The 24403-nt window shown below is 46.3% G+C and overlaps 1 protein-coding gene and 1 long non-coding RNA gene across 4 annotated transcripts in view; one reads left to right on the top strand and one right to left on the bottom strand.

Annotated features, from left to right (window-relative positions):
• The window catches only part of PRKCE (protein kinase C epsilon), a 502434-nt gene that overhangs the window by 208742 nt on the left and 269289 nt on the right, over positions 1 to 24403 (top strand). The gene's annotated exons all lie outside the window — the stretch shown is intronic.
• Positions 11033 to 24020, bottom strand: LOC131485152 (uncharacterized). The gene is made up of 3 exons (XR_009248662.1): positions 23865 to 24020; positions 23098 to 23199; positions 11033 to 11120 (listed from the first exon to the last, which is right to left on the bottom strand). It is a non-coding gene; the product is annotated as an uncharacterized LOC131485152 (long non-coding RNA).

Raw genomic sequence — 24403 nt, 5'->3', positions numbered from 1 at the left:
GCTGAGAGGCTGACCTGCCTCATTATTTGAACATGTGATGAACCTGAGTTTCTTCAGTTTCTTTCTTGGGGTTTAGGCTAAGCATGCTGTGTGTGTGTGTGTGTGTGTGTGTTTTTTTTTTTTTTCCTCTCCCTGTCTTTGATGACTTTAGTGGATTTACAAGTGCTAGCTTGTGTTTCTAGAATAAGAGAGAAAGAGATTCCAGTCATGGCTACAGCATTCATAAGATAAAATGCCACATTAGGACCCATGTCACAGGAGAGTAGCTATAGGGGTGGAAGGAGTGGAAGCCTCCATTTCCCCATCTGAAAATGGGGATGGTAACTCTCTCCTCAGACTAAGTGAGGTAAATTATGTCAAGTGCTGGGCACAGTGTGAGCACTCAGTGATTACAAAGGCCCAGGATCTTTGAAAAGAGTAAACCCAGGGGACCAATGGCACTTAGGAAGAACAGGCTTCCCAGAAGATGGAGAGGGAATGCCCTGTCCCCAGTAGCATCTGGGCAAACAGTGGGCCCGGTTGTCTGGGACATTGTGGAAGGGACTTCTCAGAGAGTAGAGTGCCCCAAGGGCTTCCGGGTGCTTCTTGTCTTGAGATCCTCTGGGGTGTCCTGCTCCTCTCAGAGGGAATGCCATTGGATGTGGAATGAGACAGCAGACATCTCATGAACCACAGATATGGAAGAGACCCTCTCTGCCCCACCTCCTGCCCCTAAAGAGGAAGATCTCATTTGTAATGGTTCTGGCTTTGAGAGTATTTCATGACCTCCCTGATGAGGTCAAATGGAAGGTCCAGCAGATTCACACATAAGCCTGTAGCTGGGGACCGAGATCATTGTCTGAAGGTGCATTTGCATGGGTAAAGCCCTTTACCTGTTGGAGATTAAATGCTGTGAGACCCGTGGTTAGATAATCCAGCACTGAGGAAAAAATATAAATAATTGCTCTATTGCTTTGTACTTCTCTTGATGGAAATTAAAGCCTATTTTCTCAGCAGCAGGGTGATAAAAAACATTTTCTGGGGAGTAGTTGGTGGCTCCCCCCCCCACCCCACTCCTTGAGAGCAGGTGATTTAGAGGCATCTCTATAGGAGATTAAATGGAATTCAGGTAAACAGCTGAAGGGTTTACATGGGATTAGGTTTTTAGAGCCATACTAGGGGGTATTTTCCTTTGCAGAGATGACGGTGCACAGCAGCGGCTTTGGAAGCTGGGGCATTTGTGAGGAGCGGACGTCTGTGCAGTCCCCTCTCAAGACAGTGCCCCAGTGATGGGGACAGGCCTTTATCACCCCTTGCTGGAATTGTCCCCTTAGGCCTGAGATGTTCACTGTCTGGATCTGGTGACCAAGTGGAGACAGAGTGACCAGAGGACCTTGGACCGGCTTGACCAGTGACCCATGGAACTCCTTCCCTTGTTCCACAGATGTGTTGAGCACCTACCTTGTGCCAGGCACTGTAGTGGACCCTGGGGCTGGACTGGGGACAAAACAAAAATCGTTGCTCTCGGGGCACTTACATTCTGGTGGGGGAGACAGACCACAAACAAGATGAAGTATTGTTACCTAAGTGTAACTGCTAAGGAGAAACGTTAAGAAAGGGGGATATGAATTGTAGCGGGTGGCGGACCCTGAGATGTTAGGGGACCAGGGAGACCTTCAGGTACATTCCTGAAGGAAATCAGGGGGTGTGCTCTGCAGAAATGGAAGAACATTCTGGGCAGAGAGAACGGCAAGTGAAAGACTTTGCGTGTAAGGGAGCCTGTGTAACTGGAGCAGAGAGAATAAAGAGGCAAAGGGTAAAAAGCAAGGTCAGAGGGCAGCAGGGAGCCAGCTTACGCAGGGCTTTGCTCTGAAGGAAGGGGGCGGGGGGAGCCTGGAAGGTTCTGAGCAGAGGAGAGGTAACCTGGGTTTTAACAGGATCCTTCTGGCTACTGTGCACGAGTGGACAGCAGAGGAGCAAAGGCAGAACCAGAGGCCTATTAGGAGCCACTGCCATGAGTCAGGCCAGCAGTAGAATGGTGTGGCCTGAATCAGGGTGGTGGGGATGATAAGGAGTTGCATTTGGGATACATGTGAGCGTGTAAGTTGGAAATATTTTTTGTATGTTGGAAGTTGCAAGATAAAAGGAAAAATCAAGGATGATTCCAAGATTTTTAGTCTGAGCAATTGCGTGGATGGAGTTGGCCATTAACTGATACGGGAGAGACCAAGAGGGGTAGGGGGGATTTTGGAGCTCCTCCTCAGTCATGTTTAGTTCGAGCTATCCAGAAGATCTTGAGGGTAGGCATCAAGTAGGCCGCCGGATGTATGGCTCTGGTGTTCAGGGGAGAGGTCCAGGCTGGAGATGGGAACTGAGGAGTCATGAGCAGGTAGGCAGTCTATGGAGCTGTAAGTCAGGAGAGCATGACACCTGGGAGCTGGAAGGGTCCTTGGTGGCTGCCTGGTTCAAACTTGTCATCTTTTTTTTTTTAATATTTATTTATTTTTGGGAGAGTACAGCAGGGGAGGGGCAGAGAGTGGGGAGGACAGATTATCCGAAGCAGGCTCTACACTGACAGTAGCGAGACTGCTGCAGGGCTTGAACTCCAGAACCACGAGATCATGACCTGAGCCAAAGTTGGACGCTCAACCAACTGAGCCACCCAGGTGCCCCCAAACTTGTCATCTTCTGAAGGGAAACTCAGTGACACAGGAGTGTAAAAGGTTATATCCAGGGTTATACCTGGAGTTAGTTGGAAAATCTGGACTAGATCTGGGTCTACTAAGACCCCCCACATTGTAAGTCTTTGAGTCTTAACCCTCCTTCTGTATAAAACAGGGTGACCATCTCCTCGTCATAGCTTGTTGGGAGTGTTATGTCAAATAGTGGTGTGGGGTACCTAGGGAGAGGAGCTGGCACTCTCCCTAGTTCTGTCAAAAATCTGTCAACCAAAGTTCTGTCAAATCACACCATGTAGGGAGCTTCCTACTTAGGACTCCAGCCTTGCCCCACCTTCTGTCTTTCAAGCTCTTCCTTCTGGGTGGGACATTCAGGGTGATTCCTTCTCTTGAGGTCTCTCCCTTCCCTGCCTTGTCTGCTCATAGGATTATGTGGTGAGCCTGCTGGATTCCAAGTTGCTGGATGGACCGCCTTGTAGGGCTTTCATGGAATGACAGGGGGCTCTATTCCAGCTGGGGTTGGGGAGGGGTGGCTTCTGTGATTGCTTTGCCCTGAACTGGTACCTGTCCTCCCACCTGCCATCTTCAAGACTGAGTGAGGGAGGAGGCTTCTCAGCCTACAGATGGCTGCCAGCTCTCAACCATGTCCTCCCCACAGTTGGACTGAGCCACGCGGAGCTCTTTTTCCAATGTGTCACTTGCCTCTGAGCCAGTTGCCAATTGCCACTCTTTCGGGGGCCCCCTCTCCTTCCTTCTTACTGTCTGATAAGGGTTGTTGGAAGAGTCACATTGGGCAGAGCATGGCCATGAGATGTGTCAAATACCTAGCTAAGGTGTCCGCTTATTTCATTAAAGTGTCACGTGAGTAACCCTTGCTGTTGGGGTCTACATTCCTAGTGATGAAATGTGGCTGGTGGCTTGTTCCAACAAACTGCATTCCACAGTTTACAGAGAGAGAGGATTCCTGCTTTCTGCTCACTGCTGGCCCTGGATCTCACAGATTTCAGAATATGCCACCGAACAGATGGCAACTGGGAATATTGGGGAATTAAATGCCTCATTCTGTTGGTCTGTTTCTTATTTTAATTTGGGGGTAAAGCTTATGTCTATAAGCTTGTTTCAAGCAGGTGAGTGTATCCTGTATTATTTTGGTAGGAAGAAATATCTATATCCATATATAGATAGATATAAATATAGATATATGAATTAGTTATGAAATGTATGTATGCCTATGTGTGTATGCCTACAAATATAGAAAACCCCCAACAAGTGCACCTGATCTCCATGGGCCCCCTGAGAAGCTGCAAGATCGAGCATTTGGATGGTGTGGATGTGAGGGCGGCTTCTCCAGGTAGGCCCAGGGCAGCAGTGGGACAGCAGTCAGAGGAAAGAACAACCACATGCAGATTTTCTAGTCCATTAATAGAGAAAGCCATACATTTGAGCTCAAGGTGCAGCCGGCAGTATTTGTGGTGAAAATCCCACAGTATGTCTGACCTTGGTCTTGGTTAAGCATTTTCATCTATAGCCTTAAATTCGCTATGATTTAAAGCTTGCTAATTCAGTGTTCACGACCATATTGAACACTTCACGTTGGGGACCGGTTCAGGGGGTGCCTGCTAAGGAGGATGTTGGCACACCCCAGCCCACTCTGGAGGGAACCAGGAGAGGGGTCACTTGAGGGAAGAGACACCTGGCATGGATCAAGGCCTCAAGGCAGTCACCTCCCAGGGAAGTGTGGTTCTATAGATGAGGGATTCATTTTGTTCTGCACAGATCAGGGAAAATAGCAGTGGGGTAAAATGCAAGCTCAAGGTAAAGATTTCCCCACGGTTAACCAGGCTGCTTTGTGGAGATGGTGAGCTCCCATCCCTCCACATGTTCCTATAGATGTCAGCTAACCTTCCGCCTACAGGGGGTTCGGGCGATGCCTGGGAGGTTGAACTTAATGAGTTGTCAAACTCCTCAAAGACATTTTGGAAAGTGAATGACATAATATCTCTTCCTAGTTAAAAGTGCTAGGTCTTTTGTATTTCCCACCATGTTAGCAGATACCTAGTCTTCAGAAAATGCTAAAAAAAAATGTTTGCTAATTAATAGTACAGTGGGTAGATTTTATAATTTCAAAATGAAGCCACTTTCTGGAGTTTGGTAACCATGGTGGGAATAATCTACTATGGGTGCTTGAAAATCCATTTCTGCTTCCCTGATTTTGGTCCCTCTGGGGAGTGTGAGATAAGTGCACGCTTCTTGGGGTGCCTGGGTGGCTCAGTCAGTTAAGGGTCAGACTCGATTTTGGCTCAGGTCATGATCTCAAGGTTCTTGAGTTTGAGCCCCACATCGGGCTCTGCTCTGACAGTGCAGAGCCTACTTGGGATTCTCCCTCTCTCCTCTCTCTGCCCCTTCCCTACTGTCTGTCTGTCTCTCTCTCTCAAAATAAATAAACTTAAAAAAAATGCTCATTTCTCTGTATATCACTGAGAGGTAGTATGAAAAAATGACAGTGGCTCTGAAACCACGAGTGGTCTAATTGGTCTCCCTACTTCCAATCCCCCTCTTATTTCATCTTCCACAGTCATGCCTGAATGGTTTTAAATGCACTTTTCATCAAATTACTCTACAGCTTAAAATCCTTCGGCAGTCCCCTATCACCTGCAACATGCAAATCTACATTCCTTTATCAGAATGCAAGCCCTCCATCATCTGGTCCCTGCGGTTCTTCCCAGGTCACCTTCAGCTTATTTTTTTTTTTTTTTTTTTTTTTTTTTTTTTTTTTTTTTTTTTTACCATTTCTGCTTAAGTCTATTGCATTGCAGCTTGAGACCCTAGACTGTGTCTTGTGTACTTCATCCAATACTTTTCAGCCATTTAGGATAAATTCGGTGATTCTTTTCTGGCCTGCCCCTGTGTGGAGTGGCTAAGCTTACACCTCCAGCTCAGTTTAGGCTGTGTGTCTTTTTAATCTCTATACCTTACCACATTGACCTCCTATCTGTTGAACTTTCCTACTCCTGGGCTTTTGCATATGTTATTCTTTCTGCCTGGAAAACTATTCTTGGTCAGATCAACAGCTTCTGATTCTTTATATTATACCTTGTCTCTTGTGAATATCATACTGCAGAATTTTTAAAAATCGAGTCTGATAGTCCTTGCCTTTTAACTAGAATATCTCTCTCTACTTATATTTAATGTAATTGCTGATATATTTGGATTTAAACCTAACATTTTATTCTTCCTACATGTACCCTGGTCTTTTACCCTCCTTTCTTGATTTTCTTTCTTTTCTTTCTTTTTTTCTTTCTTTCTTTCTTTCTTTCTTTCTTTCTTTTCTTTCTTTTCTTTCTTTCTTTCTTTCTTTCTTTCTTTCTTTCTTTCTTTCTTTTATCATTTTATTTTTGCCATTTATTAGTTTCGAAAATGTCTGTTTCTCTTAGTGATTACCTTGGAAGTTACCACTTAAATATATTTATGCCCACTTTTCAAATTTTAAAGTTTAATCAAACTTTTACTCTCTTTTCAAATAACACAAGGCTCTTAGAATAATTACGTTTGTTTTCCCCATGCTCATCTTACATGCTGTTCATGATAAAAAAAGGAAACTATAAAATATTATAATTGTTTTATGTAGCCAATATTTTGTTGATAGTACCACATATTTACCACTTTCTTTGCCCTTTGTTCTTTCATATACTTCAAACCTACCATTTAGGATACTTCTGCCTAAAGTATATCCTTTATAAATTCCCTTACAATTCACATTTCAGTATGCTGATGGCAAACACTCTTAGTTTTACTTAAAAATATTTCTGATGACCTTCATCCTTGGATGATTTTGTTGTTTTTGTTGGTATAGAATTCTAGTTAGGGAGTTATTTTCTTCAAGCACATTAAAGGGATCATTTCACTATCTCACATTGTTCTTACTGAGAGGACACCCATCACTCTGTCACTACTAAAGGTAATATGCTTGGCTTCATTTCAGGATCCCTTTAAGATTTTTCTCCTTATCTTTGGGGGTGTATATTTTAATAGTATTGTGTCAGAGTTTAGCTTTTTATTTTTCCTTCTTAGAACTGAATGGGTTTTACATTTACATATTGATGTCTTTCATAAGTTCTGGAGGGGCACCTGGGTGGCTCAGTTGGTTGGGCATCTGACTTTGGCTCAGGTCATGACCTCGCAGTTTGAGCCCTGTGTTGGGCTCTGCTGACAGCTCAGAGCCTAGAGCCTGCTTTGGATTCTGGGTCTCCCTCTCTCTCTGCCCCTCCCCTGCTCGTGCTCTGTCTTTCAAAAATAAATAAAAGACTCTTAAATACAGAACAAACTGAGGGTTGATGGGAGGGATGGGGGAGAGGGAAAATGGGTGATGGGCATTGAAGAGGACACTTGTTAGGATGAGCACTGGGTGTTTATGTAAGTGATGAACCATGGGAATCTACTCCAAAATCCGAGAGCACACTTTACACGCTGTATGTTAGCCAATTTGACAATAAGTTATATTAAAAAAAATTAATAAAACGTTAAAAATTAAAAAAAAATTCTGGAAAATGATCAGCCTTTATCTCTTCACGTATTACCTCTACCCCATCCCCTTTTCTCTTTCTGAGGTCTTGATTACAGAACACTTCATTTTCTCTTTACATCCTCTATCCTCTCTTCTGTATTTTCCATCTTTTTTGTCTTTAAATGGTATACTCTGGATAATTTAGTCTGATTTTTCAAATCTCTCTCCAACTGTATCTAATTTGGTATTAAAATCTTGAGTTTTAAATTGTTGGTACTATATTAATTTCTAGATTTCTATTCGGTTCTTTTTAAAATATTTCAGGTCACTAGTTTTCCTATTCCTGGTACATATTTTCCAAGTGATCTTTTTAAAATCTTCCCACGCTGTAAGCATAGTTTATGGTCTGACTGTTCCAATACTTGAAGGTTTTGTAGTTCTGTTCTTATGGGTTTTTTTTCAACTAGTTCTTACTCATGGTGCTTCTTTCCTTGTGGACTTGGTTATCTTTGGTTGTTGTGTTGATTTGTATTTGGGACCTATTACGAAGGTGCCTTCCTCTAGTATTTGTTCCTGCTTAATGCCTGGTATCCAGAGCTAACTTAAGCCAAGTTTAGGGCTTGGGTCTCTGTCTTATCTCATCCAGGCTGCTATTTCTGTCTTAGTCTGTTTGGGCTGCAGTAACAAAATACCATAGATTGAGTGTCTCGTAAACAATAGAAATTTTTCAGAATTGGCAAATACCCTCAGGGCAAAAGTGGCTCCTTGTGTTCCTATTTCTCTGCAATTTCCCTTGTTCTTCACCACTATCTCGTCTATACTTTGATGCTTTATTTATTTTTTGCCTCAAATGTTTGTTTATTTTGAAAGAGGGAGAGAGCTTGCTCACACAAGCAGGGTAGGAGCAGAGAGAGAGAGAGAGAGAGAGAGAGAGAGAGAGAGAGAGAGAGAGAAAATCCCAAGCAGGCTCCACACTGTCAGTGCAGTGCCTGACGACACAGGCTTGATCTCATGGACCACGAGATCATGACCTGAGCCAAAATCAAGATTGAATGCTTAACCAACTGAGCCACCCAGGCATCCCTATACTTTTCGATGGTTTAAAGAATAATTTTATCTGACTTTTTTTTAATCTGGTCATTATTTTTGGTGATACAGTTGGCTCAACTACCATTACCTAATCTACCATTACCAGAAACTGGAGGTCTCACTTTGAATGTCACTTCTTCAGCAGAGAATTGGCTAAGGCCAGTGTCCATTATGTCTCCTCAGTATACACTTTCATAGCCCTGTTTTTATCTTCATACGTTTATCTCAATTTATAATTTTATGTGTATTTTTATGATTAAAGAAATCGGCCTGGATGGCTACGTGAGGGCAGAGAGTGTACGTATACCAGCGTCTAGCACGGCAGCTCATTCATAGCAGGTGTGCAGTAAATATCTGGTCTCTCGGAAAAGGAACGCAGCAGAGTCTTTGTTGGGTCTGTAGGTTCTGGCTAGATGCAAAGGACTATGGTGGTTTGAATACAGTTCTATCAGGAAGCACAATTTGTCACATTCTCATGGATCAGTAAGTGAGAGCTAGATCCTAAGGGCTCAGAACAGCTCTTTAAAGATTTCGGGGACTGCAGCTGGCACCTGAATGTGCCCACCTTCTCCTGCTCTATGCAGTGTCTTCCAGAAGAGGCTGGACCACAGAATTAAGGCAATCCATATATAGGACACGCCGTGTTTGAATTTTGCCCCGTACATCCTGAAAAACAAAGGGTGGGCACATCTGGCAGTCTAAGTGCACACCTTTAAAAATATCTAGGTTGGGGCACCTGGGTGGCTTGATCGGTTGGGCGTCCAACTTCAGGTCAGGTCATGATCTCATGGTCTGTGAGTTCGAGCCCCGCGTCGGGCTCTGTGTTGACAGCTCAGAGCCTGGAGCCTGTTTCAGATTCTGTGTCTCCCTCTCTCTCTGCTCCTCCCCTGTTCATGCTCTGTCTCTCTCTGTCTCAAAAATAAATGTTAAAAAAAAAAAATTTAAAAAAAAAAATATCTAGGTGTACACATTCAAATCGACAGAATTTCCAGGCCTCACTACTATATTTTGATAATGCATAACACCAATAACCCTCAAGTACCCAAGTCAGAAATTTATGAATATAGTTATTATTGCAATGTAAAAGCTCTTGCATTCACAGTCTTCAGTAGGTCCTCAGTGCATTAAGCAATTCTAATTAATAATGGCCAGTGCTTAGGGCACCTGGGTGGCTCAGTCGGTTGAGTGTCTGACTTCACACGATCTCCTGGTTTGTGAGTTTGAACCCCACATCGGGCTCTGTGCTGACAGCTCAGAGCCTGCAGCCTGTTTTGGATTCTATGTCTCCTGTTCTGTCTCTGCCCTTCCCCCACTCATGCTCTGTATCTCTCTCTCTCTCTCTCTCTCTCAAAAGTAAATAAACATCAAAAAAAAATTTTTTTTAAATAGCCAACGCTTACATCGTGCTGGCTATATCTCAAGAAGTATATTAAATATGTTTTATAAGTTCATCTAATCATTTCAATATTGTGGGGTGCTCTTATCCCCATTTCTTTTTTTTTTTATTTTTAAAAAAAAAATTTTTTTTTCAACGTTTTTTATTTATTGTTGGGACAGAGAGAGACAGAGCATGAACGGGGGAGGGGCAGAGAGAGAGGGAGACACAGAATCGGAAACAGGCTCCAGGCTCCGAGCCATCAGCCCAGAGCCTGACGCGGGGCTCGAACTCACGGACCGCGAGATCGTGACCTGGCTGGACGCTTAACTGACTGCGCCACCCAGGCGCCCCCATCCCCATTTCTGTAGTTGAGGAAACTGAGGCCCGGTGTGGTGAAGTAACTAGGTCACACAGTAAGAGGCAGTGTCACGATTTGAACAGAGCCCTTCCTTCTGGCTCTGATGTCCATCTTCTTGATCTCCCACTCTAGTGTTGCAGGGAACAAGATTGAATTCTAAGTGGCTTTTCTGAGGCTACCCAGGGCTGTGTGCCACTGTGCATGTTAACCAGAGACTAAAAAGCTCAGTGGTAGCTGGAGGACCTCTGGAGCTCTGTGCATCATTATGCCATAGCCTCCGCAGGGGCATTTTCCTGCCTTCCATTGGATTTTTGAGTTATTTCCAAAAGAACCTAATGTGTCAGGTTTGGCTGGCTAAGGGAAAAGGCTTTTTTTTTTTTTTTTTTGTGGAAAGAAAAAACCAAAACCCAAACATAAGTAAATGTTTTTTAACGTTTAAAGAGTAAATGGCTCTGTTACAGCGGGTTCTCCTCTTTGGTGACTTGTCTCGCCTACTTCCTTTGTATTTCATGGGGATGCAGTTACTCCTCTGTGGAGAGCAGGCTCCAGCTTTCAGGGTGGGGCTGTCCCATTGCACACGACCATGTGGAAGCTGGGAAGGGACACGTGGGAGTTAATGCGACACCCTTGCCCTGCCGGTGTCCGTCACACAGCAGTCTGAGCCTGTGGGACTCTGAGGGTTTCTTCATTGGGCGGGTTACTCTGTGGTGCTGGGTCCTCCTATGACAGCTGGGCTTGAAGAATACAAAGATGTCTTGGGGATTTGTGTTCAGTGACTGGGGGAAAACGATGTTTGGAAAATTCTCTTTGCGGGATAAAAAGGCATTGATTGCCTTTCCCCGCATGCCTGTCCTCACCTTGATATTTGGTGGGCATTTTTCTTTTCCTGCATTCCCCCCAAACTGGCCTAATACTCAGCGACTCTCTGACCCTGGGGACCTGTCCACAAATGGACGAGAAGGACGAGGAGGAAAATGAATGGAAGGTGTCTGTCTGGTGAGTGAGAGTTCAAGATTCCACCTGCCCCTTTGGGGCCTGCACTGCACTTTTCTTCTTAGGTCTTCACGTGGCGCCTCTGAATTCGCCGGTTCCAGGGTAGCTCCGGCTTCTGTCATCGCCCCTGGCAGGGCGAACCTGTGTGGAGGAAAGCAGGCTCCATTCAGAAGAACTTGGATGTTGTTAATAAAGCTGGCCACCACTCGGAAATCTAAAGGTTTGCCATTGGCTCATCCAGAGCTGGACAGAAACCGCACTCCACAGCAGTGTGTGGCGATGACCAGTCACCGCTAAACTATTTGGCTATCTGGGCTTTAAATCTTAGTGGGGGGAAAAACAAAACAAAACAACTCACATATACAAATGAATGTCTCAGCCCTAGTCTTAGGTATTCCCCCTCACTGCTGCAGCCAGGCACTGTGTGGTCATTGTGTGTGTTCGCTGCATTTCAGCTGGCCACGTGGGGGCTTCCCTAAAAGATGGCTCATGAACAGAGCCAAGTAGGGATTTTCATTTTGTAGAGATTAACTGAATGTTGAGTTTGCGTTGATTGGAAGCTGCAGAGCAATTGCGGGGCACTTGGAACAGGACTCTGAGGGCCCTGCAGGGACGACCCCCGGCTGGCCCCAGGGTGTGGGTGAAGGCCCCAGGCCTGTTACAGGCTCCTGAGCTGTGATCAGTGGCTGATGCCCCGAGGGAGCCAGGCCATGTGTGTGGAAGGTTCCTGGGGTGAGCTCCCTGTGTGTTAGGGTTACAGATGGAGTTACTTCCCTCTACCTTGGCCATTCTGATGGACTCCTCCTCCTGGCTCTTCTGGATGGGGTTTTGCTTTTCCTGGGCAGGAGGAGTTAAATTTATACTGTATTTTTCATGCATTGATAGCTGTTCTCATGGCGTGCGCTGAAAGTGAGCCCGTATGACTGTAATGCCGTCTCCCTCCCTGCACGGATCGTTTCTACTCCGTACCTTAGGAGGGACTTGGCCTCTCTCCCTGTCACACCTTGGGGAAGGGTGGGCTGGGCTGGCATGTCCGTTTCTGCACAACCGTAGTGGGCACTGGAGGTCGGGGCATAGCTCAGGCATGGGAGTGGGTGGGAGACCATCATTCTCCCCAGCATCTCCTGGAGAGATGTGCAGCTCTGGCTTTGGGGAAAGGTCCTGGGAATCTTTCCTTGGAAGTTGCTTCCCTAATTGTCAGTGTTCTGCAGAGCCGAAGTTTATTTTCTCCCTTCCTGCAGAGCAACTTGGAATCCGTGAGCTTGCTCGAGGCCTTCTGGGGCATGGAGCAGATTTTAGGCAAATGCCTTGAGAGTGGGTGGCTCTGTGGACGGTTTATCGGCCCTTGTCCCTGCCATGCACGTTCTAGGACACCTGCTTTTGCAAGTCAAGACTGTTTGTGAACATCTGGGGGCCTGAAACCAGCCCTGTTGTAGGTGGAAGGGACAATCGGGAGAGGTGGCTGGAATAGCAGCCAGGAAATGGAGTGAGAGGGTTTCTGGGTTCAAGTGCTGTCTGTCACTGGGCAAGTTACTTGACCTGAGTTCAGTTGTGTCTTTAGTAAAATAAGATACTGTGTACTCATTTGTTGCAAGGATGCCTATGATAATGTCTCCATTTTATTGACGGGTAGACCAAGACCCAGAAGTGACCTGTGTAAGGTTTCCAGAATGAAGACAGGATGGCGGTGATGAAGGCAGCCTGGGTTCAAGTGCAGCTTCCCTGACTGTAGCTCCTGTGGCTCCGGGAAGGACACTTAGTCTTCAGCACCTCCATTTCTTTATGGGTTAAATAGGAGCAGTCACGGTCTCTGGAGTGTCTTGTCTTGATGCCAGTGACAGTGTTACAGGAATAAAGGGAGACGGTGTATGCCCTGGAAACTGTGCAGAGTGTTACAGCTGTAGAGCCTTTCTACCTTTATAGCTTCCTGGTGACTGAGCAGGGCTCACACTGAGCTTTCTAGGATTCCTGGCCTGTGGGCTCTTAAAGTGATTTTTAAGCATGTGTTCGTGGCTAGTTTTTCTAATTATAAAAGTAATACTTAGCATAAAAATTCAGCTAGGACAGAAGGGTGTAAACTGGACAGGGAAAGACACTCCTCCCCCAATCTGTTCTATTCTCCAGAGATGACTTCTGTTTACTTCTTCTGTAACCTTCCAGGAACTGGGCACATGGACACGCACGGATATTAACTTACATAAGTTATGTAAGCGGCTAATCTCTCCTATATGGGCTATGATTTTTTTTTTTCCCACCATGAGCCCAAATGATGAAAACCCAGGTCCCTCCCTGGATTCAGTTATTAGAAGCAGTGCCATAATGAGCAGAGATCTTCTATCTTGGTACCTCTAGATTTTAAAAAATGCAGAAAGTAGTTCTTAGCAGCTCACCACTTTCGGAATTATCTCCTTTGCACTTGGCAGAAAGAATCTCTCCTCAAAAAGAATTGTGTTGTTAATACTGTGGTTTTCCACTGCTCCACCCAGTTAAATTTAATCACACCATGTGACTTCCAAATAAAATGATGTGTGTGCCTGGAGGGAAGGACCTAACAAAGCTCCCCACCCCCACCCTCCCCTTTTTTTCTTTTTTTTTTTTTTTGGATCTGAGAGAATACAGCAAAGCTGTCTTTAGGCAGCCCTGTTTGCAGAACCCTTCTGCTTGGGACATTTATATTTGCAACTAACTCTTTAGTGTCCTTGGATAAAGCTGTTGCCATTAATTGGATCGTAGAAAGTGGCTGCATGTATTTTAAAACATGTCTCCCTATACACAAAGCAAATCTAGTCAACTTCATTTTAAAAAGCAGTTAATCTACATGGATTCATGTATCCCTTTGATTGCATCGGACCTGCTTGCTCTTTCAGCACTGCACAATCATCCCCTAGTCTGATTTCTTTGCCTGTCGTTGACAACAAATGGGGTTTAGTTCCATGGTTAGAGCAAACACTTCAAACATCCTAAAGTGAATATTTTAGGGTTAGAGCACCTCCTAGGATTTCATTTTGCAGTGTGAAATGTTTTATGGTTTAAAAAAATCCATAGATTTATGGTTTTTTGTTTGATTTTTGTTATTTTCCCAAAATGTTATGTGTAAGACCATTTAAAAAGCTAAATCCTATGTTAAATGCACTAGGGAACCTTAAAGGAATCCTGTTGAGTTATGTGTTTTGTTTTGTCTTACTGAAGACTTTTGGTAACATAAGCGCAAGAATCGGGTGTGGAGAGAGTGTTGGGCCCACCCCCTCTTTAGGGTCTGGATCCTTTCCACAGGACTCCCTGATCAGGGACCTCCCCAGGGGCCTTCCTTGGCCTCTTTTGATGGACCCAGCTCTTGCTGGCAGGTATAACCCTTACCTGCCGTAGCCCATGGGCTCTGGGCTCCACACTGTGGCTGACTTCTGTTCTGGGTCCTGGAATGCATGGTGAGTTGATTGCAGAACTATCCTCAGCCCAGGGAGCTCTGGCTACATGACTCTTGGTCCCCTTCTGTCACTTGTCCCAATTCCTAACCCACTGCTCTGCTACACACTGACAGCACGGAGCTCCTTCCCCTTGGTCTGGCCACTGCCTGCTTTCCTGCCTGTTAGTCTATTTCTTCCCAAGAACCCCTTGCCTTGTGGCTCTCTGTTATCTTAGAGCAGCACTTTGAGATTGTGTCAAGAGGATTTGCTTCAAGGGGTCATGGCATTTTAAGGCTAGTGGTGAGAGAAACCTGCCATATTGATTTCCTGTTGTGTCAAAAACTGAAGAAACAGGAATGATTCTTGCTTAAAAACAAAAACAACAATAGCAACAACAAAAAACCAGAGCCACAGAGGTACAGGAAATATTCCAGCCAACTTGTGGGACAGCACAAAAGGATAACCTGAAAATAGTAACCCTGTGATGGGTCTTAATAGTACCATTGAAATTAGATGATTTTTGAAAAAAAAACCTTTCCAATGCTTGGCTGTAATCTAAAGGAAGCATTGCACTTTAGTGCTCTGATTTTTTTTTTTATGAGGTTCATAAAATTTTGTCTCTAAATGCCAATGTGCTGAAAAGTTATGAGTATTAAAGATTTAGCCAGTATATTTCAAAGTATGGAAAATATGCTTTTCTTGGTTATGATTTCTGGATCCTAATAATAATTAGTAGTAATAAATGCCATCCTTCAAAAATAATAATACTCGCCCCTGTCTCCCATCACCACCCTTCCCCCTTCCCTTCCACACCCCCCGCCTCGCCTACTGCCCAAAGATCTTTCAGGTTACTCTTCCTTCCTGTCTCCCCTTGAGGTGGATGATGTCACTGTCCCCACGGGGCAGAACAGGGGGGTCTGCAACTCACAAAGTTTAAATGGCATAGGTTGCAGTTAGAACCCAGGTATATTGCTCCTTCCGGTAAACTCCGCTGCCTGGGCTTTACGTGGTTTCCACCTCTGGTGGCATCCAACATATAGTTGCCACTCCAGGAGTTTTGGCATCATTACTTGCTTGGGAGGCAGACATCTATATTGAACTGACCCAGGACGCATACTTGGTTGCAGAAGGCCAGCTTTTCAGGTTTTCAGCATTTTCCCCCACAGTCAGCCATATAGGAGGCTTCCTTCCTGGATGGAACATAGACCATGACTATTTAGAATCCCACAGCCATCACAGCGCGACTGAGAGGTTGGGTCATCCTTGCAAGAACACAGACGGAGCTGGAGTATGGATCAATGTTCAATTTCAGGAAGCAGAATCCACCATAGCAAACTCCAGGAGGAAGGGATTTATTTCAGGGAATTGAATGGCTTGAGTTATTAAGAGTTCTGATGACACAGTTCTCCAGGTGGAGGTTTCAGGACTGAGTGTCCCAAAGCCATGCTAAAGAGCTGGACCACCAAGGAAGCTGCTGCCTCTTCCACAGTGATGGAGCAACCTCCCCAGGACCACACTGGCACTTCCATGCTTGAGAGGCTGCCTCGATCAAAACCAGGCCACACTGCTGTGATCTGCACCAGCACATGGGTGTTTTAGTCCTGCCTCCTGACACCCATGAAGCTGGCACCTGCATGCTGGAACCTTGGCTAAAACCATCATAGAAGAACCTAGTGCCTCTTGGACTTTTCTTGCTGTGGAAGGAGCGGCGACAGAGAACTATGGCCTTTGCCTCACTCTTGCTTTCCAAATTTCCTAACAGTACATCTGAATGGCCACGTTGAACTCACAGCTGGAACCTTAGCCATGAGATATCTGGGAGATGTAGTTCTGGCTTTCCATCCCCTTCAGGACAGGTGGGCATGCTGGGAGGAGGGTAGCATGTGTGCTGAAAACCAATCCTTTGTATCCTCCGTGCTTGATGGTCAGTAGAAATGGGCCTTGATTTTCAGAGTCAGCTGATGTGGACAGAAATGAGGTTATAGCCAGGGCAGGGAATCATCATGAATCTTTCTGGGGGTTGTGTGTTCATGACTCCAGATAACAGCAAGGAGTTAAAAGCAGGAAAGGCCACAGGTTTGCCCTCTGGCTTCTGCTTAGCTTCTTTGGGACTATTAAGCTGTAGCTGCAATATCCCAAGGGAGAGTTCTAGAGAATTCTAATCTCACTGGATGCTATTAGGGGAAATGATACATTACAGTCCTAATTGTAGTCTTTACTATACTAATATGTGTGTGAATCTCTCTTCAGTGAGAATACAGAATGCAAGCTTCTCCCAACTTGGTCACAGGGAAAGCCCTGCTTTTAAGAGATGTAGAAGTAGTCTTCCCCAACGTATGTGAGAAACACACATTCCCGCTAATTCAAAGAGGAAGCAAGGGAGTACCTTGGAGGAGGGGTTTATTTTATTTCCAAGGAACTGAACCTTCTCTGTAGCCTCGATCAGGAACATTTACCATCGAAATGGTAGGATATCCTAAAGGGAGGATGGCCCTCTTCCCTTCAAGGAGAACCGGAAAGGAGGGGACATTCACCCACCTAGGTGAAATGAGCCTGTGTGGACAGAGGAGATTCCCTTAGGCACCCAGATGGCACGTTTAGGGGCCTCTAAGGAAGTAGCCTTGTAATCGCTAGGAGAAGTTACAACAATAATAAAGTGTTAATCAGTGATAGGCCACATCTTGTGTGTTGATCTGTTACAGAAGCAGGTGGTGGTGCAGGGAGGGAATTGCATGTAGCTCAAGGAATATAAGGTCAGCAGGAGAAGGAGCTCAGAGTCTCCAGTGAGTGTCCTGGGTAGAAGAGGGGGAGGTGGGTGAGTGTAGGGGACCTCTGTGAGTGACAGCTGCAGCTGAGGGCAGGGGAAGGCAGACCCCTGCTTAGAGGAATTTGCAGCCAGGATGATGGCAAAATGCCAGAGATGGAAATGAGGGTCGGACCAGCAGTAAATGTCGCGGTAAGCACCTTCTAAAACTATGGTGATGCAGAAGAGGGTAAGAGGAGACCCTTCCAGAGATGGACTTCTATCTTACAATTCATCTTCCACTGATTTTAATTTTCTGCCATCTGACACAGAGGTCATCTGTGGCAAAGGCGTGTCATTCTCAAGCTGGCCCTTTTTGAAGTTTCAGTCGAAGCACTGAAATAATGCACCGGGTTTTTGAAAAATCTGACTGTACACCTCTCTTTCTGAACACTAGGTGGGTTTCCATAAGAAGTCAGTCTGCCGTGCCCTAAGTAGATTTATATGCAGCTTTCCCAGGAACGGGGACATAGGATTTATAAGATTCAATCAGTTTGGTGAAAGGTGGAAGTTACGTCTCTGCAGTCAAGAGCATGTTTCTGACTCCTTATATCTTTACGTGTTCTGATTCACTGCACCTGACGTTATGGGATGGATGGCAGTTTCTTATGTATACAAAGGTAAATCACAGGTATCAGTCATTCTCCTCCAGGTCACCCTGAGGTGACCAGAACGGGGCAGGGAACTGTAGGCAGTGCACAGTGGGTATTATCACCACCACTTCCCCCTTGTGTGCTCTTTGGGCTGAAATCCCTCCATGCTGATTCCATTACTGAAGCACTCTCCCCCACCTCTACCCCTGGAAGCTCTTTAATAAATGGAAGTTTTTGCATTATTACTAAATCCAAGCTTTTCCTAAAAACATGGAGCTCACTGCTCACTATCCGTCCTGAGCAATTATTACCCGGTCACGGGAGATTTCAATCCCCTCTCTGTTCATGCTTAGACTCTCATGGACAGCCATTTAATTTTGATATCTTGAACCTTTTTAAGGTTTTTATTATAGAAAATTTCAACATCAAAACTAAAGAGAATAGGAAAATAAATCCCCATGTGCCTATTCCTAACTTGAGCTATCCGTTCATGTACGGCCAGTCTCGTTGAATCTATACTTATACCCATTTCTTTGTTCCCCTGGATTATTTTGAGGCAAAAATTGTCATTAAATATATTTTGATGTTACTCTAGCAGCCCTCTTATTTCTCTACCTTATCTCTCAATACTTTTACAAAATTTTCCAAACATTGCAGCATTAAGGACTTTTAACTCCTGTGAGAGGCTTTTCAGATTTTGCCCAGAGTGAATAAATGAACTTCATATCCCTCTGTAGGTGTATCCAGAGTGCCTTTCCTACCCACAGTGCTGTGCTAGTGTGGGAGTGGGCCAGGTTTTGCTGGGTGGAGTGGAGCAAGACCACAGAAGTAAGTTTAAGAGAGGACATGGGGGGCGCCTGGGTGGCTCAGTGGGACTCTTAATTTCGGCTCAGGTCATGATCCCGGGGTCGGAGGACTGAGCTGCATGTCGGCCTCTGCCCTGAACGTGGAGCCTGCTTAAGATTCTGCCTCCCTCTGCCCCTCCCCACCCTCAAAAAAAAAAAAGATGTGGGCTCTGTCCTGGCTGCACCTGCAGTCTAGTCAGTAGAACACTGGCTAATAGAAGTGAGCACAAAGGGGTTACCTGGTGAGCGTCTGTGTTCAGAGGAGCTAGAAGGGTTCAGCAGGACAAAAGGCTGTGCCATCTGGGTGTTTGGGGACAAAGGCTTTGAGGAGGGGCCCAGAGCATGGATTGGATTTGATATTTTTATCAGTATGATTCTGACTAAAGGCATCTGTTAAGGGCCCGTTGAGTAACTGAGGAATCTCTAGGCTGCAACATGGCTGGAGAGCCATGCTCTGCCAGACCACAGGAAGCCCGGCCCAAGTTGAACCACAGAAGCTCTCTGGCTTGATCGCAGCCCTGGATCCAGCCCTGATTGCTGCTGGATGCCTCCTCTGGGACTGAATCCTAAACTGTCCCTATGTCCTTGTCACCCCTTGAGTTTTGAAGTCCAGGTGGGACCATCTGGGGGAGGTCATACCTCTGAACAATGGCTGCCAAGGGGAGGGGGAGAGGACAGTCTGTCTCCTTCAACTTTTCTAGAAGATATGGGCTCTGCCTTCCATCAAGAAGCATGTGACTAGGGGGTGGGGGGGTGGGGAGGGTTTTTCCGAGACAGAAAAGGGTTTAAAGTCCAAGTCCCCCAAAACAGAAGTGTCCACTCTGAACATCACTGTCCTCGTTGACTGTTCTCTCTCTACTGCTCTCAGCACCGTCACAACATCGTTTTCCTTAAAAAAGCCATTTACATGCGTCGATCCTGTTTTTCTGTTCCCATGGCAACGGTGAGAGCCCAGGTGCCCCTCACCGGCAGGTGTCTCAGAGCATCTGAGCAGGTTCCTTCTGGTGGCTCCCACCTGCAGGCCTCCTACTCAGTGCCGCTGTCACACCCATCCCCACGAAACAGCACTGTGGCTCGAAAATTCTTTGCTATCTTCCTGTTGCCTGGAGGATAAAGACTGACTCCTTCCATTGGCCCTGCCTTTCACAGTCGACGTCTGGTCTCCATTTGCAGCCTTGTCTGTCATTCTGGAAACTCTTCTCTCTGACTAAGCAGGTCCTCAGATATACCCTGTGCCTTGCTGGCTTCGTGCTTTGTTCGCTGATAGTTCTGTTGTCCAGAAGGCCTTCGCTGCTGCTGCTGCCTGCACAGCAAAGTCTCTGTTCCACTCAGGTTCTGTGCACCTCCCCAGAGAGAGGGGACTGCCTGCGTTCAGCCCTGTGGCATGTGTGGGCATTTACTGGGCCCCTTCATGGCCCACGTCTGTCCGTGTGGACCGATGAGCTCATTGGATGGCATGCTGCTGGTCCTCGTCTTTCTCTTATGTGCCAGCACTGTGCAGAGCACGTGGGAACTCCCCAGACATTTGAAGCTTTGTTTTTTCAAAGAAGTAGTGAAGGGGGTGGGGGATGTTAAAAACAGGGAAGGTCAAATGTAAAATGCAGAGGTGGAAAAGCAGGAGGTCGGGCAAGCTGGTGTGGAAGGTGAGTTTGAGAGGATGGGGTGGTTGCGTATCTGCTCTGTTTGTGGAGTACACTTGGGTTGTGTGCTCTGAGCGCCCACCTGGTTCAAAAAGATGCTCCGAAGGTGGCCGAGAGTCCAGCAGCAAGGCTTTCTGGAGACTTCAGCATGTTTTCGTTTAGACAGAGGCAAGAGTGGCGTGTGCTTGAGCAACATTGGCTGCTGAATGGCACATGGATTTACCAGCATACGCTGATGGCAGAAGGATTGTCCTCGTAGCTTGCACCAGCGGGGGACTTTGAGATAGATCATTGTGGTCTTTGCAGCAGGAGGGTTCCGAGAGCTCAGAAATGCATAGGAGTCGCTAATGCACCCTCTCACCCCGCTGGCCTGGCTTGCTGATGACAGGTGACTTCTCACAGGCAGTGTAGCCAGGCATTCAGGAAATCACCGTGACTCAGCCTGGGGCCTCCTGCCCACTTTCCCATGAGTCTCATTCATCTGTCCAGAAAAGTGTTGAAAGGGGGCCCCCAGTTTGGGCTGATAATTTACATCCCTCATGGAACCCTGAGGGCCACGCCCACAGCAAAGTTCAAGTAGGGAGGAATGAGAAGGAAGAGTTGGGGCACCAAGGGAGTGGTGGAAGGAGAGAAGTGACCTGTGCCTCCTGAGGCTTGTGGCGAGTGGGTGATGGAAGGACAGGCCCATGAGAATGACCCCGCCATCCTGTGGGGTCAATGTGCTGTGGGCTCTGAGGTGACGTTGTCCTTCAAGAGCAGCCTCTGTCTCCCTCATCACAGCTGGCTCACGTCTTTTCTGCCCAGGGCCTCCCCAGAAGCCCATCTCCTCCTGCCTCAGGGGCCCCTTCTGTTCAGACAGCCATTCATCCCTCTGCAAACACTCACTTGAATTGTGGGTCCACTTTCTGCTCAACAGCCAGGCTGAAGCTCGAAGCCTAGAACTGGCTTGTTCTGTGTATGCCCTAGGGTACTTTAGCACTGTGCCAAACAGCATGAGGGTGGGGGGAGGGCCCAGGCTCTAGGGCCATAATCCTGCCTCTCTGCTTCCAGGTGAAGAAGTCTTTAACTTCAGTCTGTTCATTTGTAAAAAGAATACAAATGTATGTCTTTAAAGAGGTAACCTAGAGTGGGCATTCACACGCTGTACAAATGAACACCCCTCCCCTCCTCTGCAGCCCATGCATGTTACCACACAGGATCTGTGCATAATAGTTGTTCTGTCGATACCTGCTGTTTGGTGATGAGAGTTTAATGGTATCTGTTTTTGAAGGTTTCTTTTAGGGCTCAGACTTCAGCCTGCCAGCATTCAGATCTAGAACCGCTGGGGGGAGCCTGGAACTTATGCCGAGGGATTAAGGACGTAGGTTTGATGATAAAGGAAGATTAAGGTAACTAATTACTTTGCTGAGCAATGAATATCTGGTTAATGCCAGGTAGAGGCCTCTTCAGAGAGAGGAAGTTAAGCATTCAGTAGAGGGAACGATAAAAATTAATAGGATAAACCTAAGAGGAAGTATAGCTGGAATGCGTGAGAGTTAGTGCCATGTAGTAACGTGGAGGAATCCTCTGAGGTGAGGCAGCCTGGCCGGGTGATGGGGGGGGTGGCTTTCTCACCTTCCTCAGGGTGCCAGCTGCTTTCCTTAAGCCCGGGGTGGGGGTAATGCCAGTACTCAGAGTTGATGCGAATACAGACTCAGCCGTGTATGTGAGACACTCTCCCCATCGCCTGGCACACAATAAGATGATGTGACCACTTTCCCCTGAAGGGGAAAAATCCTGACCATTTTCAAAGTGGGCCCAATCCCATTATCCGTACTCCTGTCTGGGTCTGGGTAAACTCAAGAACTTGGACAGAGGTGCGTGTTGACGGCATTAAGTTGTAAGGGTTTGGCCGCATGCTGAGGAGAAGGTCTGCCAAGAAATAAAATTTCTGCAGCATAAAGAGTGTGGATTGGGTGTGTTTTCACAAGGTGATTTCTGTTCTGGTTCATCTTCACTCGCGGTCACACGACAGGGTGTTGGTGTGTTCCTCCAGAACGCAGACAGCCGCGACGGTAGCTCCCCAGCGGCGGTGAGCCCCGTGCTGGGGACAAGCGCTTTGGGGAGTTTCCATGGAAACGGTGGACTTTCTCCTAAAGCTCCTACTCTGCAGTGAGAGTAGGCCTGGCTGTCTCCGGGTGCTCTGATGGCATTTGATTGACCTCAGACTGTGTGGGTCAATGGTGCCCGGGACGAAGAAAGACAGCCATGTGGTGATTTTAAGAAGAGTAACTGTAGGACACGAGGAAAGCCTAATTCATTCTTTACTTCCTCAGTTTGGTTAGGGGAAAAATGCTTCTCTGAATTTATGCAAAGTGATCATGTTTTATTCATCATTTGGTAGAAGTCACTCTCAAGGCATGCAGGGTGGATGATGTAAGCTTTTCCATCTCAGCTGAGTCAGATTTTACGGAGCCCTTCTGCTCTGTTAAGGGCTGGGAAACCCAAGCGGAGGAGGGCATGCTTCCCATCCCAGTGGGTCAGGGAACTAGGGGTTGTCTTGGCAAGATGAGCTACGGGGGTACAGAAGCACTGTGGGGCCCGGAGGATGGAGCCACTAATATGGAAAGGTGAGGGCATGGGCAAGGGTTCCAGAGGAGCTGGTGTTTGGGCCATGGCTGAGGCTCTCTGCGTGAATATGTGTCCACGAGGAAGGCCTCAGGTGTCAAAGGCACTTGACAGAGTCCCAGCACTTTAGGATGGCTGTCCTAGACATGCCTGAGCTAGGGCAGTCGGCCACAAAGGTGTGTTTGTTACCTGGGTGTTGCCCCTGCCCCGTGCCCAGTGCCGTTACCTCGTCTGAGTCATGGTAGCCTCTTTCTGATGCATGTAGCTCTTGCCGGTGGGTTAAGTGGTCGTAGTCCTCCCCATCCTGCCTACAGGTGGTCTACACAGGCTGCAAGGGAAGAAATTTGAAAGTCATGGGCTTTCCATAGCTGACAAGGGGCTCAAGCACCTTTCTGCTCCATCCCATCTCCTGGGAGTCTCAGATTTTTATCCTGCTTCAAGGATAGTGTGAACGACCACTTGAATGCTTTTTTTTTTTTTCCCCCCTTCAGCTTCTTTTCTGTATTCCCCTTCCCTGGCTTTGGATATATGTCAAATTTATACCTTTGAATCAAGACATTGGCTTTTTTAAACTGGCAAACAGCACAATGTGTGTATTTTCTGTATAAGAGGCAATTTTGAGTTGATACACCCTTATCAAAGGAGTAAAAGACACACATTTTTATTTGAATGGATTGTGGAGAAAATATACACAGCTGGTAAATAATCCTGAGATAAATATATATGTGTTTGTAAGTGACCAGCAGTGACCCACTGTGGCCCAGAGCTTCATGTGCTGCAGGGGTATACGAGAGAAAAATGACCATTAACTGGATTGGTAGTACCATTAAATGTAATATTATGTCCTTCGAAATAGCTGAAATTATATTAACCATACACTCAAATAATCTAGCAAGTTCTTTAGTTCCATTAACTAATATAGGCATTACTATTGTTTTCATCCATCCATGCATCCATCCATCCATGTAACGTTAGCATCCCCCAGACTCTTACCTCCTACCTTTAGACCTCTTGTAGGACACTGATTTTCCACAGAACGCTGCCTGGTAAATGCTGTTCAAGGCCGTGTGTCCATGGGTCCGGTGAATCAAGGCTCCTCCTTTTGGTCCTTTTGCTTGAGTGGGGCTGTTGGATCTACTTCCCAAACACTCTTTCATGGCTGTTGGCAGGATACCTCAGTTTTTTGCCATGTGACCGTGTCCGTGGAGCTGTTTGAGTGTTGTCACAATATGGCTGCTGGCTTCCCCCACCGAGAGTGAGCCGAGAGAGAGCAAGGAGGAAGCCACAGGGGCTTTTATGACTTAGTGTCTGAAATCACACATCATTTCGCTTTATTCATTAAAGGCAAGTAACTGAGTCCATCCAGCCCACACTCAAAGGGAGGGTAGTAAGCTCCCCCTTTTGAAGAGAGGAGTATGAATTTGTGGACAGATTTTAAAACAACCATGAACATGTGAGATCATTCTCAGTCATTAGTATGGTTAGGATCTCTTCACTGGGAGCCATCTTTCCTCTCAGTGGGTTATTGAAGA

This window comes from Neofelis nebulosa, chromosome 9 (assembly GCF_028018385.1).
Source record: "Neofelis nebulosa isolate mNeoNeb1 chromosome 9, mNeoNeb1.pri, whole genome shotgun sequence".
In the NCBI taxonomy this organism is placed as follows: Eukaryota; Metazoa; Chordata; class Mammalia; order Carnivora; family Felidae; genus Neofelis; species Neofelis nebulosa.
The sequence above is the reverse complement of the archived record's forward strand: the minus strand, read 5'-3'. Positions and strand labels throughout refer to the sequence as shown.